We start from the raw sequence: 18,695 nt of genomic DNA, 5'->3' as shown, positions 1-18,695 counted from the left end.
ACTCAATTTATAATTTAAAAATTAATAATCACCATTGCAGAAAAGTGTACAGCTTAAATTATTTCACTTAAATTTTGATAAAAATTAAGTTAGCCGACATCTAACAATTTTAATCACCTTTTTTATTAAAAAATGTATTACAAAAAAATAAAAAAGGAATTTTTATTTGTAAAAAACTACAATTGCAATTAGAAAAAATATTTTTAACTTATAATTTAACCAATGAATAAATAAAAAAAAATAAAAACGTCGGCTAACTTTAGTAGTATTGAAGTTATTATTCTCACCTAGGTTATAAGATTCAGGAAGTAAACATTGTTACTCGTTATCCATTCTGTTTACTCACTAATATCCTGACACGCTTTTCAAGACTTGAAAGATTAAAAAAAAAAAAAAAATTTACGGCTGTAATTATTAACACAAAAATTTACTAAATTCTATAAATTACTTACAAAAAATTAGGAAAACGGTTGACCCTGAAGGCCATCCCTGCAACTTCCCGCTAATTCCATACCTGGGCGCTTAAAATTGCATTTACGACGTTTTTGAGCTCTTCAAAATTTGTAAATTTAATCTACGTAACCTAATAATTAATAAAAAAAATTAGAAAAACGGCAGACCCTGAAGGCCATCCGTGCAACTTCCCGCTAATTCCATACCTAGGTGCATAAAACTGCACTAATGACGTTTTTGAGCTCTTCGAGCTCAAAAATACAATTTATGTGTTGTTTTAAGCTCTTCGAGCTCAAAAAGATAACTTTTCTATGCTTTTGAGCTTTTCAAGCTCAAAAGTTTGATGGAAGGTTGATAAAACACTATTTTTTGAGTTTTCAAACCGCAATAACTTTTGAATGAATGAACCGATTTTCACGCGGTTGGCGGCATTCGACGTAGTTTTTTAAGCGTTATGAAAAATTTTTAAGTTTATATTGATCAAACTAGAAATTTCGGAGTAATTCCGAAAAATCACTTTTTTGGGTTTTCTTTCCTGCACGATATCTTTCGAACGAATTAACCGATTTTGACCGGATTAGCGGCGATTGACGTGGTTTTTCAAGGTTAAAAGCTGATTAGTTTTTGGAGTTGATCAATAAAGCCGTTCGAAAGTTATTCCAAAAAAACTACTTTTGAAAAAAATTTTTTTTTTTCAGTTTTTTTTAGATTTTTCGAAATCTATCGGTCCGAATCGATCCAAATTGTATCCAAAATCTAAGTTTGGACAAGCCCTTTCGAATGGCGCCAACCGCGATCGAATCGGTGGAGCCATTCAATACACGGAAAGAAAATTGAAGGAGTTTTTATTATTTTACTATTGTAATTTTTACTCAATAAAATAGTAACGGTGGACTATACTTCTCATTTAGTAATTTTTACGATCTACTATTGTAAATTTAATCCAACAAATAAGACTAGCAAGAGTCTTAAAAAGTCGAATACTATAAAGCAAATTATACAATATGTGTTTGTGAACTTTACAATTCAACTATTGTAAAAATTCACAGTTGGTTTTTTTAAAAGAAATATTAGGGAGGGAGAGAGATAGAAGGTTGGACTAATTGGTACCTGTACAGTAATCGAAAAAAGAAACCGGCATTTTCGTCCTATCTGGGAATCGAACCCAGAACTCTGTGTTGGCAGCCAGAGACTCTCCCTCTACGCTATCCGAGGTAAACTAAGGCCCATATCCTTTAACATTTACATAAACTCGGAGTCTAGCGCTGTGCACGGCCATCACTCACACTAATTGAAAAACATTCCAATTCAACTATTGTAAAATTTGCTATAGTTCTATTGGAAAGATACAGAGGCAGCACTGGAAATTTTCATCTCCTACTTTTTACAATAGTAATATTGTATTTTTTCATGAATAAATAGTATTTTTTCTTCTAAACTATTTGACAATTAATAGTAATAAAAGTATAGTCTAGCTTTACAATAAGTTGTATCGTAAATTTTCCCAGAAATTTTTCCCGTGTAGTTATGAGAGGTTTACATACTTACATATACACACACACACACATACATACAGACATAGTGACACCCTCACGGGGATAGTCAGGGAAGCTTCCTGTGACCCCTCAAACGTCGATATCTGATAAAAACTCGATTTTTGTAAAACGGGGTAAAACCAATAACTTCCCGACTTTTGAAAATCTAAGATTTTCTTAGCGGGAAGTTAAAAAAACTAATTTTCCAATATAAAGTGACCGAAAGAGGTTAAAATTAATAATGATACTAATTTTTGCTATGCAGAAAATACAACTAGCGCCAAAGTTACTAATTTTGTAAACATATTGCAGATAATAATGTATAAAACACAATTAAACATACCCTGATAGAAGAATTTAGTACAGAGTACTAAACTGATTTAGTAACAAAATTTTTATTCATTTATTTGGGAGAAACAAACATTTTGTACCCATCAATAATATTTGTTACAGTTTAATAAATGATTTCTTTATATGAACAAAGCCTTATTACATGGAATTAAATATTTAGTTCCACCAAATAATATTTAGTAACAGGTACTAAATATTTCTTTGGTAAGTATTTTCGGTAGATGGCTATGCTTCAATTCCAATGTTTATGTGATACATTACCTATTCACTAACTAAGATTATTATATTCAGCTCGATTTTGGGAGATTTATTAAACCTTTAAAAACACATATTCTCCCAATAAATGTCTTCTATTTATATCTTTTCTCAGTGGAGTTTAGTTAACATTTTTTAATTTGTCTATTATGGATATGTTCAATTAAAAAAAACTTGTTCAATTTTAAATTTTATAAATGTCTCAAACAAAAAAATATTATTTAATGAGATTCTTTTTTTTTATAATACCTTATATTTTTACTTAAAATTATTTATTCTAATTATTTTTATTTATTTTAAGTTAAAAAGTTAGGTTACACTAAAATTAGTTAAAAAATTAATTTCTTTGATACCAATAAACGATTTATTGCGTAGCAATAAATAATTTGTTAAATACTACTAAATATTTATTTGTCGGGACTAAATGGGCTTTAATAAATGATTTAGTACCTATTACTAAGTATTTGGTAATGAAAGGATTGTTACTAAATCATTTAGTACCCGAGAAAAAATATTTATATATAATTATATATATTTATATATAAATTGGTTATATATGAAAAATGGCCAAATATAACCATATCTAATCATACATAATTATATATAATAATATATAACAATATTTAATTATATATTTATTACATCTAATTAATTATTGGGTTAATTTTATGGATAGAGTATTTAATATGGTCCTACGCAATTCTCTGTAACCAATTAAAATGCAAAAAAAAATATCTAGCTATAATTTTACGGCTATAACACCAGCGGTCACCCATCCAACTATTAACCCTGCTCAATGCTGCTTAACTTTAGTGATCTTGAAGTTTCTGTCTTCTGTGCTGCTGTCTTAGATAACAATGATTCTATCATCTACATAATGTATCATATGGGTTTATCATAAATATAATATAAAAATTGATTTTAAAATATATTCGGATAGTCATAATTCATAATTTATTTATTTGACCGAATCTTATTATAATATAACACTTATTTAAATAATAAAATAAATAATGATTTTACTATTAGGTATTAGCAGAGCAGACCAAAACATCTCATAGGAAATGTAACAAATTTTGTATTTCAGAATTATTTAAACGTAATTATAAACATCATTTTATACTTTTGGTGATTACCAAAAAAAAATTTTTTTTCAAAGAAAAAATTTTTATATATATTAATTATATATAAGCATATATAATTATATATGGGATTATATATAATCTTGGATGGCTGTATATTGCTCCATATATAGTCATATATGATTATATATGACCTCATATACAATTCCATATATAATCATGTATGATTATATATAACTATATATAATTATATATGGAACTATATATAATCTTGCTTGGCTGTATATTGCTCCATATATAGTCATATATAATTATATATGATTATATATGACCTCATATACAATTCCATATATAATCATGTATGATTATATATAACTATATATAATTATATATGGAACTATATATAATCTTGCTTGGCTGTATATTGCTCCATATATAGTCATATATAATTATATATGGAACTATATATAATCTTGCTTGGCTGTATATTGCTCCATATATAGTCATATATAATTATATATGATTATATATGACCTCATATACAATTCCATATATAATCATGTATGATTATATATAACTATATATAATTACATATAACTATATATAACTATATATAATTATATATGGAACTATATATAATCTTGATTGGCTGTATATTGCTCCATATATAGTCATATATAATTATATATGATTATATATGACCTCATATACAATTCCATATATAATCATGTATGGTTATATATAATTATATATGGAACTATATAATCTTGCTTGGTTGTATATTGCTCCATATATAGTCATATAATTATATATAATATTATATACAATTCCATATATAGTCATGTATGATTATATATAATTATATATGATTATATATAATTGTATATAATTATATATATGATTCCATATATAATCATATTTAGTCATATATGATTATCTACAATTATATATGATTATATAGAAACATTTTTTTTCGGTTATCTGTTACTAAATCTTATTAAATAGAACTAAATGCTTCTATCAGTGTACTTAAAGAAAAACAATGCGTGTTTTTCGCAACAATTGAATAAAAAGTATGTTCAAATATAATTAAAACACATTTGTGCGTAATCCGTACAACCTTACGGTATTTCCTAACCTAAATAAATAGCGCGTCAGTGTTTTTGCTAACTTCTTTGTTGCTTCTTTGTTTTTATCCTTCCGTAGGCTTGCAATGTAAATAGACCAATAGACGAAACAGTTAGCAGGCTCTAATTGCTCTGACGATTCTCTACTTAGATAAATAATTCGAAAGTAATTGTTCTGCGGTTTAAAAATTACAGGCTACATAATGAATAAGTAATAACGAGCATTAATTATCACATTTGTTCTTATGTAATTATTTCGAGTATAAATGTCAGATTCGTTTATAAATAATTCATTTGATAGTATTAGACAGTAATTAATCAAAGTTGAAGTTGTTACTCAATATCAGGCTTAATGGTGTATTATTTTATTAAAAAAATCTTAAGTATAATGAAGACTAATTAACACAAGGAAGAAATAATAAATTTTAGACATTGGCCAATATTGATTTGAAATTAAAAGGTGTCATGAATAAATTAAATTTTCAGATTATGTTTGAGCAAATTGACGAATTAAACGATAATCGATGAGAATTTGCATAATTACCGGGTTAAAATTACCATGAACATACCCTTGAATAATAATCGGGCTTAATGTAATTAAGATAACAAACCGTTTTGATATTGTTGTTTTTTCAGAGCCACCACGTACGTCTCCTCAGCAGGATGCTAGTGTTACTGGAGGACCTCCAATTCCTCCGCCACCTTCGTCGTCAAATCCGCATCCAGCGCCTATACAAGTAATTATTTAGTTTTTAATTTTAGTAATTCAATTTTAATCTAATAGAATTTTACTTAGAGGGAAAAAATTACTTAAAATAAATTTTTAAATTAAAATTTTTTAATTATTTTCTTTATATTTAAAACAGATTTTTTTGACGAAATGACGCAAAATGTTTTGATAAGTAAGATTTATTAAATTTTTCACTTTTCTTAAAAAAATTCTTTTTTTTTCACAATTTTTTACTTTTTCTCAATTTTATACTTTTCTATCGAAAAAAAAAACTTTACTTTACAAAAAAAACAGTTAATTTTTATGATACTAAAATTAGCAAACGTTAAAAAATGTTTGATTTTTTTTTAGTAATTAAAGGAGAGAAAAAACGATTTTCTAATTAATTGAAAAAAATTTTTCAAAACGGTTTTTTTTTTATATTTTATACACGGGAAAAAATTTCTGGGAAAATTTACGATACAACTATTGTAAAGCTGGACTATACTTTTATTAATATTAATTGTCAAGTATTTTAGAAGAAAAAATACAATTTATTGATGAAAAAATACGATATTACTATTGTAAAAAGTAAGAGATGAAAATTTCCAGTGCTGCCTCTGTATCTTTCCAATAGAACTATAGCAAATTTTACAATAGTTGAATTAGAATGTTTCTCAATTAGTGTGAGTGATGGCCGTGCACAGCGCTAGACTCCGAGTTTATGTATATGTTAAAGGATATGGGTCTTAGTTTACCTCGGATAGCGTCGAGAGGAGAGTCTCTGGCTGCCAACACAGAGTTCTCTGGGTTCGATTCCCAGATAGCACGAAAATCTCGGTTTCTTTTTCGATTACTGTACAGGTACCAATTAGTCCAACCTTCTATCTCTCTCCCTCCCTAATATTTCTTTTAAAAAAACCAACTGTGAATTTTTACAATAGTTGAATTGTAAAGTTCACAAACACATATTGTATAATTTGCTCTATAGTATTCGACTTTTTAAGAGCGGTTGATAGTTGATTTTCAAACGAGTTTTGCTCATAAATAAGATAAAATTTTGAAAAAAACGCTTCGCTCTTCGATAGATAATTAAATTATCCATCGAAGAGCGAAGCGCTTTTTTGGAAAATTTTCATTTATTTATGCATAAAATCCGTTTTAAGATTCCATAAGTTGTACAAGTATGACAGAGATACTCTCGTTTGTCCAATAGAGAGCGAGAGAGAGAAAAAATATGAACCCTTCTTAAGACTCTTGCTAGTCTTATTTGTTGGATAAAATTTACAATCGTAGATCGTAAAAATTACTTAATGAGAAATATAGTCCACCGTTACTATTTTATTTAGTAAAAATTACAATAGTAAAATAGTAAAAACTCCTTCAATTTTCTTTCCGTGTAGAAAAAATAGTGTTTTTCAAAGTATCTACTGTCATAAAAAAGTGTTCTTGTTAATATTTGTCAACTCATTTAATACTCAAAGTGCAAAAAAGATCAGATAAAAATAATTTAAGCTGAAATAATTGCTTGACCTTGAGAGACGTGCACTGATAGAAGGATTTCTTAACATTTAAGAAGATTTCTTTGTATTTAAGAAATCATTTCTTAAACATCATTTTTTAGTATTTAAAAAATATTTCTTTGTATATAAGAAATATTTCTTAAATACTAAGAAATCTTCTTAAATACTAAGAAATCCTTCTATCAGTGTGCAAAATTTTCAGATGTCGGTTTATTTAATTTTCAACAATCTAAATCCGACGTTTTTCAATTTTTTCATTTATTAAATTAGAACTAAAAAATTTTTTTTAAAAATTAGACACAATTTTTCCAAATAAACATTTTTTTTTACTTTTTTATAAAAATTTTCAATAAAAAAAAAATTTTAACTGTCGGCTAACTGAATTTTCATTAATTTTGCGAAATTCTAGACCTCTTATTAACGATAAATTACTGCAATTAAATAAAATACAACCTTTAGAACTATAATTTAAGTGTATAAATTAATTTCCATTTTCCGCGAATTGTATCGCGTCAACAATAGCACAACCCTGAGTGAATATATTAACCTTATCTATCGATTTCTCTGTGAACAGGTACGTGCCGTCGAAATAGGAATAGTGATGATGGTACTACTAGTCTGGGCGGGTGCAATAGCACTTTTTTTCAACCGATGGGGCAAAATACGCATGCTGCTTCCTTATCAGCCCGATTACAAGGAACAGCTAAAAGTTCCGGGCACGGGGGCGATTTGCAACCCCACAACAACTCCTTGCACCCAACACTCTTCACAACACGCCTGCTCTCAGGTAAGGAATCTCTAATATAACTCCAATAAAGCCTGAAAAGTAAAAAATTAATATTCAATTTTAAAATTCGCATCCGCAAATATAAACATGAATATTTATCTAGCCGAGTAAATAATCTTTTTCATACATATCCATTGTTTATTCAGCAGTTATAGTCACATCAAATTTATTTGAGCCTCAAGCGTTTTTTTTTTTTTTTATGATCGTTAAAACTACCAATTGCACTGTAAAATATTAACTTTTCTTTAGGATATAACAACATTTAATATAATTATTCAGAGTATTTTTATTTAGCGAGCTTTTTAGTTTTAATCAAACCATTTAATATAATACTAAAGTTAGCCGATGTTTTTAATTTTTTTATTAATTAAATTAAAACGAAAAATATATTTTTTTAAAATTGCATTTTTAAAAATTTTTTTGCAATAATTTTTTCAATAAAAAAAATTTAAACGCTAACTTAATTTCTATCCGTTTATTTTATTTTATTTTATTTTGAAAGTACTTAATTAAAGGGGTAGTAGTTTCTTAAACTCACTAACAATCTAAAAATATGTCTATTTTATTTACTATATATACCAAAGTACTTCACTCGACACTCAATAGTACACAATAATAACAATAGCAACAATACCACTTTGAATCGATAGATCTATTGAGCTGTTTTTATATATAACAAGCTGTAAAATAAACTTTTAAGTACTTTATATAGCAAGCCTTAGAAACAATTGCTTACACTTGGATAAATTTTTTTTTTTAATTAAGTTCTAGTTCATACGCCATCTATTTAAAGCGTCAGCGAAGTAAAACTTTTAGTAGCAAAAAATCTTAGTCAATTTTTTAAGCTTTTAATTTTTTTTTTACAAATTTTAAATAAAAATTCTTCTAATCTTCTAAATTAAACATTTTTCGTAATAATTTTTATTAAAATTCAACATAAAACTATTAAAAATCAAAAAAATCCAAAATATCGTATGTTTAGTTTAAATTTCCCGCGAAAATTCAACTACGCATGCGCGGAACAATCCTCGCGCATGCGCCTGAGCGGTTCCGCCGTTACGCCGCTTGGAACTTGAATGCAATTTTTTTAACTCTAATTATCTCGAAAACTAACAAAGATACGAAAAAAATTATTCTTACCTTTTTTATTTAAAATAAAATATAGAATAACATTTTTTTCAAATTTTACAATAATTATGACTTGTAATGAAAATTTATTTAATTAATTAAAATTTAACTTCACACGCCTTAAATAGATGGCGTTAAATAAAAAACTGAAACTAAACAGACTTTAAAATATTTTTGTTTCTTAACCTCGACGTCATCTGCGACCTGCGAAAAAAAAATTGAATAAATAAAATTCAAATCTGAAATTAATAAAATATAAACAAACAAATATGCCAATGGTTGAATTGGACGAAAAAGGTTATGACTACATTATCGGATATGGTGATGCAGTGTGGGGGAGGGGGCTGCGGAGTTTTGGAGCAGTGCTTTCATTATCAGAGAAGAACTCGTGAGCCACGGGAGTGCGGCTGCCAATTTGCTCTACTACACAGGGCGGACATCGCGTGACCATCGGTATTAATTAATTAATTAATAAAGTCGTTTTATTGTTAAACTGACTTGTTTGTTTTCACTTTCGACATACATACGCATATAAATTACTGTTTATTGTTTTTGTATGTCATCAATCATTACCACATTATTTTATTTAAATTATATTTCTTCACTGGTTTGTACTGGGTCACTGCTTTCTTCACTGAATTTTTGCTTATTTGTGATTTTTTTTTTTTAGTAATAAAAATTATTTAAAGAAGAAATCAATTTATAAGAGAAGAAATAGTTTTTTTGGGTTAGTTTAATTACTTAAAATAAAAATTTATTTACCCAGAAAATTTCTCCGTGGAATTAGCGTATATATAACCTCATTTTACGACTTTTTATTTATAAACGAAACAAGTTCGTGGTTAACCGCAATCTAATTACACAGAGCGGTTGCTCGAAAATTGACTTTCTAAACTTCGAAGCTCGTGAGTCTAACCTTTGTTTTTCCCTTTAAATGTTTTCGACAATCTCAGATCAGCTTGTATAACCTAAAAGAGAAAATAAAAAAGAAAATATTTTATATCTAATTGTATTTTAGTAATCATAAAGAAGACTTATATTTCTTCTTAATTTAAATTACTCTTAATAAAATTTCTGAAACAAAAGAAAGAAAAGCCCTAATTATTGACACTCTAAGAGACAAAGTTATGATTTGATTTTTTTTAAGCAATCAAATATCAATATCGTTGAATTTTGATTATGGTAATGTCTCAAGTAATGTTTTTACTAATCAAATTTTTTAAAATGATAATCACTGGTATTTACTAATTAATTTTAAATAATTGCATAGATTATCCAGATACATCAATTATTGGCAGGTTAAAAAACTGATTGATCTAATTATTGATATACCTTCGCCCCAATTATTGACACCTATACTAAGCATGCCTACAATCATCTGCTTATTCTTATTTATCCAAACTTATTATTAAGTTATCAATTTTATTAAAGTTTATTAATAATAATTTCCACAAATGATTAATTACTTTTAAAAATATAAAAATTTATTTAAAAATAATTTATTTAATCAGAAGAGTTCAAACTCTTACAGTTAATTTTTTAGGTTAAAGTCAAAAAAAGGCGTCTTAGCGCTGTCTAATGGCTGTCAATATGAGATTCAACTTAAAAATTATCAACTAGTTATTGACACCCATTATTTAAATATTATAAAGCATACAATTAATTTCGATTATTCATTTTTATAAATTTTTCATATATTGTTAATTAAAAAAAAAAAAAAAGATGATATTATTAGATGAAGAAATGAATTTAAACTCGGCATTAAAAAAATATGCTTTTCTAATCAAAGTTGTTAAGAAAATAAACGTTCGTAAGCTGGTTTGATCAACTGGTGGTAACTTTATTTTTTTTAATAATTAATATTTAATATTTTGAACTGACAGTAATTTTTTTTCAATTTTTAATTAATTAGAATTTAATAAAAACTTATATGATAGTTATTCTTATTACAGATGATTAAATATATTTAAAAATTATTTAGGGTGTCAATATTTAGACCCCTGTCAATAATTAGGGATTTTACCTTATTAAGTAATCAATTTTATTGAAGTTTATTAATAATAATTTCCATAAATGATTAATTACTTTTAAAAATATAAAAATTTATTTTAAAATAATTTATGAAATCAGAAAAGTTCAAACTCTTACAGTTAATTTTTTAGATTAAAGTCAAAAAAAGGCGTCTTAGCGCTGTCGAATGGCTGTCAATATGAGATTCAACTCAAAAATTATCAACTAGTTATTGACACCCATTATTTAAATATTATAAAGCATACAATTAATTTCGATTATTCAATTTTATAAATTTTTCATTATTGTTAAGCTAAAAGCCCCGATAGATGATCACGTACCAGTATATGATCTCGTAATTTGTATATCTATATTCACAAATTTTACAAAATACATAAAAAAAAAAAGATGATATTATTAGATGAAGAAATGAATTTAAACTTGGCATTTAAAAAAAATGCTTTTCTAATCAAAGTTGTTAAGAAAATAAACGTTCGTAAGCTGGTTTGATGAACTGGTGCTCCTTATTTTTTTTTAATAATTAATATTTAATATTTTGAACTGACAGTAATTTTTTTCAATTTTTTAATTAATTAGAATTTAATAAAAACTTATATGATAGTTATTCTTATTACAGATGATAAAATATATTCAAAAATTATTTAGGGTGTCAATATTTAGACCCCTGTCAATAATTAGGGATTTTACCTTATTAAGTAATCAATTTTATTAAAGTTTATTAATAATAATTTCCATAAATGATTAATTACTTTTAAAAATATAAAAATTTATTTTAAAATAATTTATTTAATCAGAAGAGTTCAAACTCTTACAGTTAATTTTTTAGGTTAAAGTCAAAAAAAGGCGTCTTAGCGCTGTCGAATGGCTGTCAATATGAGATTCAACTTAAAAATTATCAACTAGTTATTGACACCCATTATTTAAATATTATAAAGCATACAATTAATTTCGATTATTCAATTTTATAAATTTTTCATCTATTGTTAATTGAAAAAAAAAAAAGATGATATTATTAGATGAAGAAATGAATTTAAACTCGGCATTTAAAAAAAATGCTTTTCTAATCAAAGTTGTTAAGAAAATAAACGTTTGTAAGCTGGTTTGATGAACTGGTGCTCCTTATTTTTTAATAATTAATATTTAATATTTTGAACTGACAGTAAATTTTTTTATTAATTATAATTTAATAAAATTATGATAGCTATTCTTATTACAGATGATTAAATATATTTAAAAATAATTTAGATTATCAATAATTGGGGCTTTTAATATTTGAAAGCTTTACGTATTAAAAAAAAAATTATTTTTTTTTTTATAACTCCAGATTTTATTATTAATCTTCTATCAAACCACTTATAAAACAATTTAATTAATAAATTTATAATTGCTTCTAAAAATAAACTCCACTTATTTCCACGCTAGTCTAATTTAATGGATTTATGTAAAACCTTTGGGGACGAAACCATCATGAAAGGGACAACCCAATCACGAAAACAAGACAGATAAAATTATGAGGCCGTAATCTAAATAATTTATTCTAATAAATTAAAAACAAATCAAACAAACTCAATTATTTAATTTTTTAAAATACTCTAAAATAAATAAAAGTGTTTATATAGACCTGTTTATACTCTTACATGTACTTTATACTACTTACTTTTGTATTTTTGCCATTTGGCTGATGCCTTGGCATTCAAATCGAATAAATAAATAAATAAATAAAAGAAGAAATAATTAAATTGTTGCAAACTCTCTAGATGATAATAGTTTAATAGCAGTTTTAAACTTTGATCATTAAACAAAGTTATATTTTAATGCAAAGTTATATTTAATACAATAAAAAAGTTTTTTTTTATTTTATTTTCTTCTCGCTTTTCATTCGATTAAACATTTTTATCATTAAAACGTACAAAAACAAAGAATAAACAAGTAAAAAAAATTAATGATCGTTATTTTTGTAAAGCAAATAGAGCACTCGCACTACTGTATCTGTAATTGACTGCATCACTTCTTTACTCACGGATTTTTCTCGCACAAGGCACATGCATTATGTATTCACATTCACGAATACATAGATATATATGGGAATATTTTAAGGTAAAAAGTATATAACACTTTTACCAATTATTGGTAAATAGAATTTTTGATCGACACGCTTCAATATTTACACTTTTTTAAGGTTAATTCCTTTTTTTTTTGCTCAATGTTTGTTTTTTTTTTTTATCTCCATTAAAAATAATCAATATTAAAAAAGATAAATTTATTATTATTATTATTGACGCGTTTGTTTGGTTAAGAGTTTTTGAACGAGTAACTTGAGTTAAAATGACTGCGGCAATTATTAATTTTTATTTTTAATTTGTAACTTGTTAAAAAATCAAATTTTAAATTTAAATTGATTAAATAGTAATAAAAAAATTAGGAAAACGGTTGACCCTAAAGGCCATCCCTGCAACTTCCCGCTAATTCCGTTAATACCTGGCCGCTTTTTTGAGCTCTTCGAGCTCAAAAGTACAATCTGTGTGTTGTTTTAAGCTCTCCGAGCTCAAAAAGATACCTTTTCTATGCTTTTGAGCTCTTTGAGCTCAAAAGTCTGATAGAAGTTTCATAGAACACTATTTTTTGAATGTTCATACCGCAATAACTTTTGAATGAATGAACCGATTTTTACGCGGTTGGCGGCATTCTACGTAGTTTTTTAAGCTTTATAAATAATTTCTAAGTTTCAATTGGTCAAACTAGAAATTTCGGAGTAACTCTGAAAAAACACTTTTTTCGGTTTTCTTTCGTTCACGATATCTCTCGAACGAATCAACCGATTTTGACCGGATTGGCGGCGATCGACGTGGTTTTTCAAGGTTGAGAGCTGATTAGTTTTTGGAATCGATCGGTTGAGCCGTTTAAAAGTTATCCCAAAAAAACCACTTCAGAAAAAATTTTTTTTCTTACTTTTTTTTAGATTTCTCCAAATTTCTCAAAATCTATCGGTCCAAACCGGTTCAAATTAACAGGAAATCTAAGTTTGGCGAAGCCCTTTCGAATGGCACCAACCGCGATGAAATCGGTTCAACCGTTCAAAAGTTATAAGAGGCTTACATACTTAACACACACACACACACACACACACATACAGACATAGTGACACCCTCGTGGGAATAGTCAGGGAAGCTTCCTGTGACCTCAAAACGTCGAGATCTCATGAAAACTCGATTTTCGAAAACGGGTAACCAATAACTTCCCGATTTTTGAAAATTTTCAATTTTCTTAGCGGGAAGTTAAAAATAATTTAATTAATGATTGAAGAATGAAGAAGGAATAGTTTTGTTTATTTACATGAAAAGACCCTCACGGTTTTGGAAATGCCACAAAGATTCGGTATTTATACGATATAAATGCTGTATGTTTACCTTAATACTTCAGTTATTTTAGCCAGTTTTTTTACCGAATTATTACGAAATAAATTCAGAATATTTACGGCATTACAATAGAAAAATTACGGTATATTAACAGCATTTAAACCGTAAATGTACCGCATATTTACTGTATATCTGCGGCACTATTGCAGCAAAAAACCGGAAAAGAAGATCCCTCATTTCTATTACCGGTAAAATACCAAAAATATGCTGCTTTACTACGATTTTTCAATAGCTTAAAATTTTTTTTATAACATTATAAATTATCATAAATCGATTTTAAGAGGTTAATAAATTAATTTCTCTATTATTATTATTATCATTTTTTTTAGTCCAGACCGGGATTGGAACCCGGATCATTCAATTACGTGCCAAAGGCTCTACCAGTTGAGCTATCAGAAACATTATCCGTAACTATTCAGATTTCAGATTTCAGATTCACTTTATTTATGCCAAAGCCTGCTGGCCAGATGGCAAGTTTTACAAAAGTACAAAATTTAATAATACAATATAAAGATATTATAAACAATGAGTATAAACTATAAAAACTATCGCTAAGAGCTATCATTGTTATTAACATCACCACTAATGATATAGTAACTAATAACTTAAAATCTATCTAAGTGACAAGAATAAACATTAAAAATTAATTAAATTTAAGAGATCAAATACATCATTCGATTTAACCATATTCTTATCTCGATTTATCACGATCGAATACTACTAACCATCCAACTTAAACAGATAGTCATACATTTTATTTTTGAAACTCTCTAGACTCGCAGAGTCAATGATATCTGCCGGTAATTCCGCCCACAGACGAATAACTGTAACGACAAATGAACATTCGTACTGCGTCGTTGTAAAATTAGGTAATTTGAAATTTTTCTTATTTTTCTTAGCTGCTAATCTCTCTGAGCGTCTTACAGTATTTACTCAGTCTACTAATTATTTACTAACTATTTACTCAGTCACCTAATAAGACCCACCGAGTAATAAACACCACCGTCCATCTTACGGTAGAAAACATTATATTTTTAATTATATCAGTATAAACGCGGCAAAATTACAGTATATCTTCGGTATTTTTACCGTAGAAATACAATTTTATTATTGTAAAATTATAGTAATATTATAGTTAATACATAAATTTTTTACGGTAAAATTTCTAGAGTTTTACGGTAATTTTATCGTATTATTCCTGAATTTTGCAGCAAAAGTACGGTAGAAATGCTGTATAACTATAGTAAAAAAACTGGCCAAAATAACCCCAGAAATACAGTAAGGTAAAGTACCCAGTACTTGAACACTTGTAAAAATGGGACCAGTAGTTGAACAGACTTTTCGAATTGTTATAATACAAAATCCGTAAATTTATTATGAGTAATATGCGCATATTATAATTATTAAATGATACAGTAATTGATTTCTCTAAGTTTTTTCAATTATAAATCAAAACAATTATATTTTTATTAACTTGAAAGTTGACATGTCGAGAATCGTCGATAGATGCTATTTTTTTCATGAAAAAGGTACTAAATCGTAAACCGAACAATCAGTCAAAAAAACGGTATATCATCATTTTAAGTAAAAAAAATTGTACCATCTAATGAAACAGTCTTTTCTGAATAACATATATTTTTTGCAAAGACATAAACTATAATTTTTATATTAAATTTTAGCGTTCAACTATACCTCGAAATTTTCAAAGCGGTACCCATAACCTGAACAGGCTGAGGCCGTATAAATTTAACAGTACTATAACCTCCCTAGTAGAAATGAAATCAAGTTTTTAGCCAGTAACTGGCCAGTTTTACTAGACTTAAACCAGTAACTGGCCAGTGTAATATCAAGTTTCTGTCTAGTAACTGGCCAGTTTTACTAGAGATCTAACAAAACATTATGGCGGCTTTAGTGAAACTGTCAGTTTCGAATTCTGAGGTTATTAGGCGTTATTAAAATTGTCAAATAAATTCAAAATAATGTTTAATAAACGATATGATATAAAAAAGTTTCATTTATGTGTACATTATAAAATAGATAACATCATTAGACTGATAGACTAATAATAAATCTAACAATAGAATAAGAAAATAATTATTTTGAATTGGAGATTTGTTTTTAATACCCACAGTCGCAATTTATATATTGTGGCATTTTTTTTCACTGCATCCATTTTGAAATATATACTGGAAATTATTTACACGTTAATAAACACTAAGTTTGATTGATTTATACTGTTTTTTAATAATAATAATTACAATAATGATGCGTACAGGTTAACAAAAAAAATAAACAAACATACACACACTATTAAAGATACACTGTCGGTGTAACCAATGTTTATGACTTAGTTGTAGGTGGCGCGATTTCAAGTTTTTACTCGATATCACTGGCCAGTTACTGGTTTATATCCAGTGAAAACTCGATTATTTCTACTAGGGCTCTAATAGGTTTATAGACTAGTGATCAGAATTGTGATTTGTATTAATTACTGCAATTTAAATAAGTTTTATGACTAAAAATTAGTGTAATTAAAAATTAATGAACGTTTTGAATGGAGTTTTTTTGATTTATGATTGAAAATTTGCTTTGTCATTCATAAAAAATGTAATTAAAAAATTAAATAAAAATATTTATCATTTTTAAATGAACATATTAAATATTCACAGTATTATTTTTAATATTATTCAATAGTATTTTATATTTCTTTTGATATTTCAATAAAACGTTGAAAATTTTTGGTGCGCCTATTGCCATATATTTTATTAGTTCAACTACTGCTCCCGGAGTGTTCAACTACTGCGGCTTATCAGAATTGATTGTTCAACTACTACTCCTTTCATAGTCTTTTTTAAAAACGTTGTCAAAATATAAATAACCAATTATCTTTGTTATTTTGCGCTTCAATCAATTTAAAATTCTTTACATTTTCATCAAAATCACTAATTTGAACTAATAATTACATCTTTATATATTAAAAGTAGAGTCAAATATGTTTTACTTTGAAATCTGTTCAACTACTGGGTACTTTACCTTATTATTTCAAAATTATAACGGTAAATTTATGGTAATCGCATTAATACCGAAAATTTACGGTATTTTATAAACCGCGAGGGGAGGCCTTAAGTGACGTCACGCTGAGTATAGTGTGGTCTTAAAATGGCGGACTATGGTAGTAAACAATAAACCGTTAGAGGTTAATTTATTTCAATTTCAGGCTTGAAATTTTTGATTCTTCGCAATTATATAATATACACGGAAAAAAAAACTCGAAAAATTACATTATAAATAGTAATAAGTGTCCCGTCGTATTCAAAACAAGAAAAATTGCAGTTCGAAATAAAATTCTTCTAAATTCAAACTTTGAATGTTAATTTTCAGAGCTTTCAAAATAAATATCACATTATATAATGTAATTCTAATAAAATCTGTAATAATTACAATCTGAAACTGTAATTTTTCTTTTTTTCGTGGAATAAATACATTATTGTTTTTTTTTTAATCAAATTACTTTAGATAACTTTTAAATGTTAAAATTATATTATAAAAGTTATAAATATTATGTGAAAAATCATTTTTTTAGAAATTTCTTTTAACTATATAAAAATTTTGCAAATTCACTGAAAAATTGAGAAGAAATAATTATTATAACCCAAAACTGATCAAGAGATAAATTTTATCATCCTCTTTGAAAAAAAAAGTAAAATTCACAAAACTTTCTTTAAAATTACTTTCCGTCCGCTCAGCTTTATTATAACTCAAGTTATCTCTACAAACTTATACAATAATTTTCTTGAAAACTACCCTGAATATTTTACTTTAAAAAGTTCCGAGTTTAAAATTAGCTTAATATTAAAAATATAGATGAAGTGTATGTGAAACCAATTTATTTGTAATATAAAACACCACATTACTAGGCGTGATAGCTTGCGCGCGCAAATTACATTCTCGTGGAAGAAATAATCTTTTATCGGATTTATGACGGACTAAAAGTGTTTACCACCAAATTTAGACATAAAATGTAAGAATCATAGGGGATTAAGTTATCACATCAATCTTTATACTTCCACGCTTCCATTATACGTCTCCATATGTTTCTATAGATCGTACATAGTGTGATACCAAGTAAAATACAGTGATAATAACTTGATCAAACAATAATTTATGACGATAAAAAATTTATCTGCACAGAAAAAAAGTATCTTGATTCAAGTACAATATTCTACTTAAAAACATTTATAGAAAGACGATAAAAAAATTGAAGAATATTTTGGTCTTGATTTAGAGCATTGCACTGA

At 26.7% G+C, this 18,695-nt stretch overlaps 1 pseudogene; it reads left to right on the top strand.

The window, feature by feature from the left end:
* LOC123266169 overlaps positions 1–18,695 on the top strand; it is a 51,389-nt pseudogene that overhangs the window by 15,776 nt on the left and 16,918 nt on the right.

Source organism: Cotesia glomerata, linkage group LG5 (genome assembly GCF_020080835.1).
Source record: "Cotesia glomerata isolate CgM1 linkage group LG5, MPM_Cglom_v2.3, whole genome shotgun sequence".
Taxonomy (NCBI): Eukaryota; Metazoa; Arthropoda; class Insecta; order Hymenoptera; family Braconidae; genus Cotesia; species Cotesia glomerata.
This window is presented reverse-complemented; position numbering and strand designations above follow the sequence as displayed.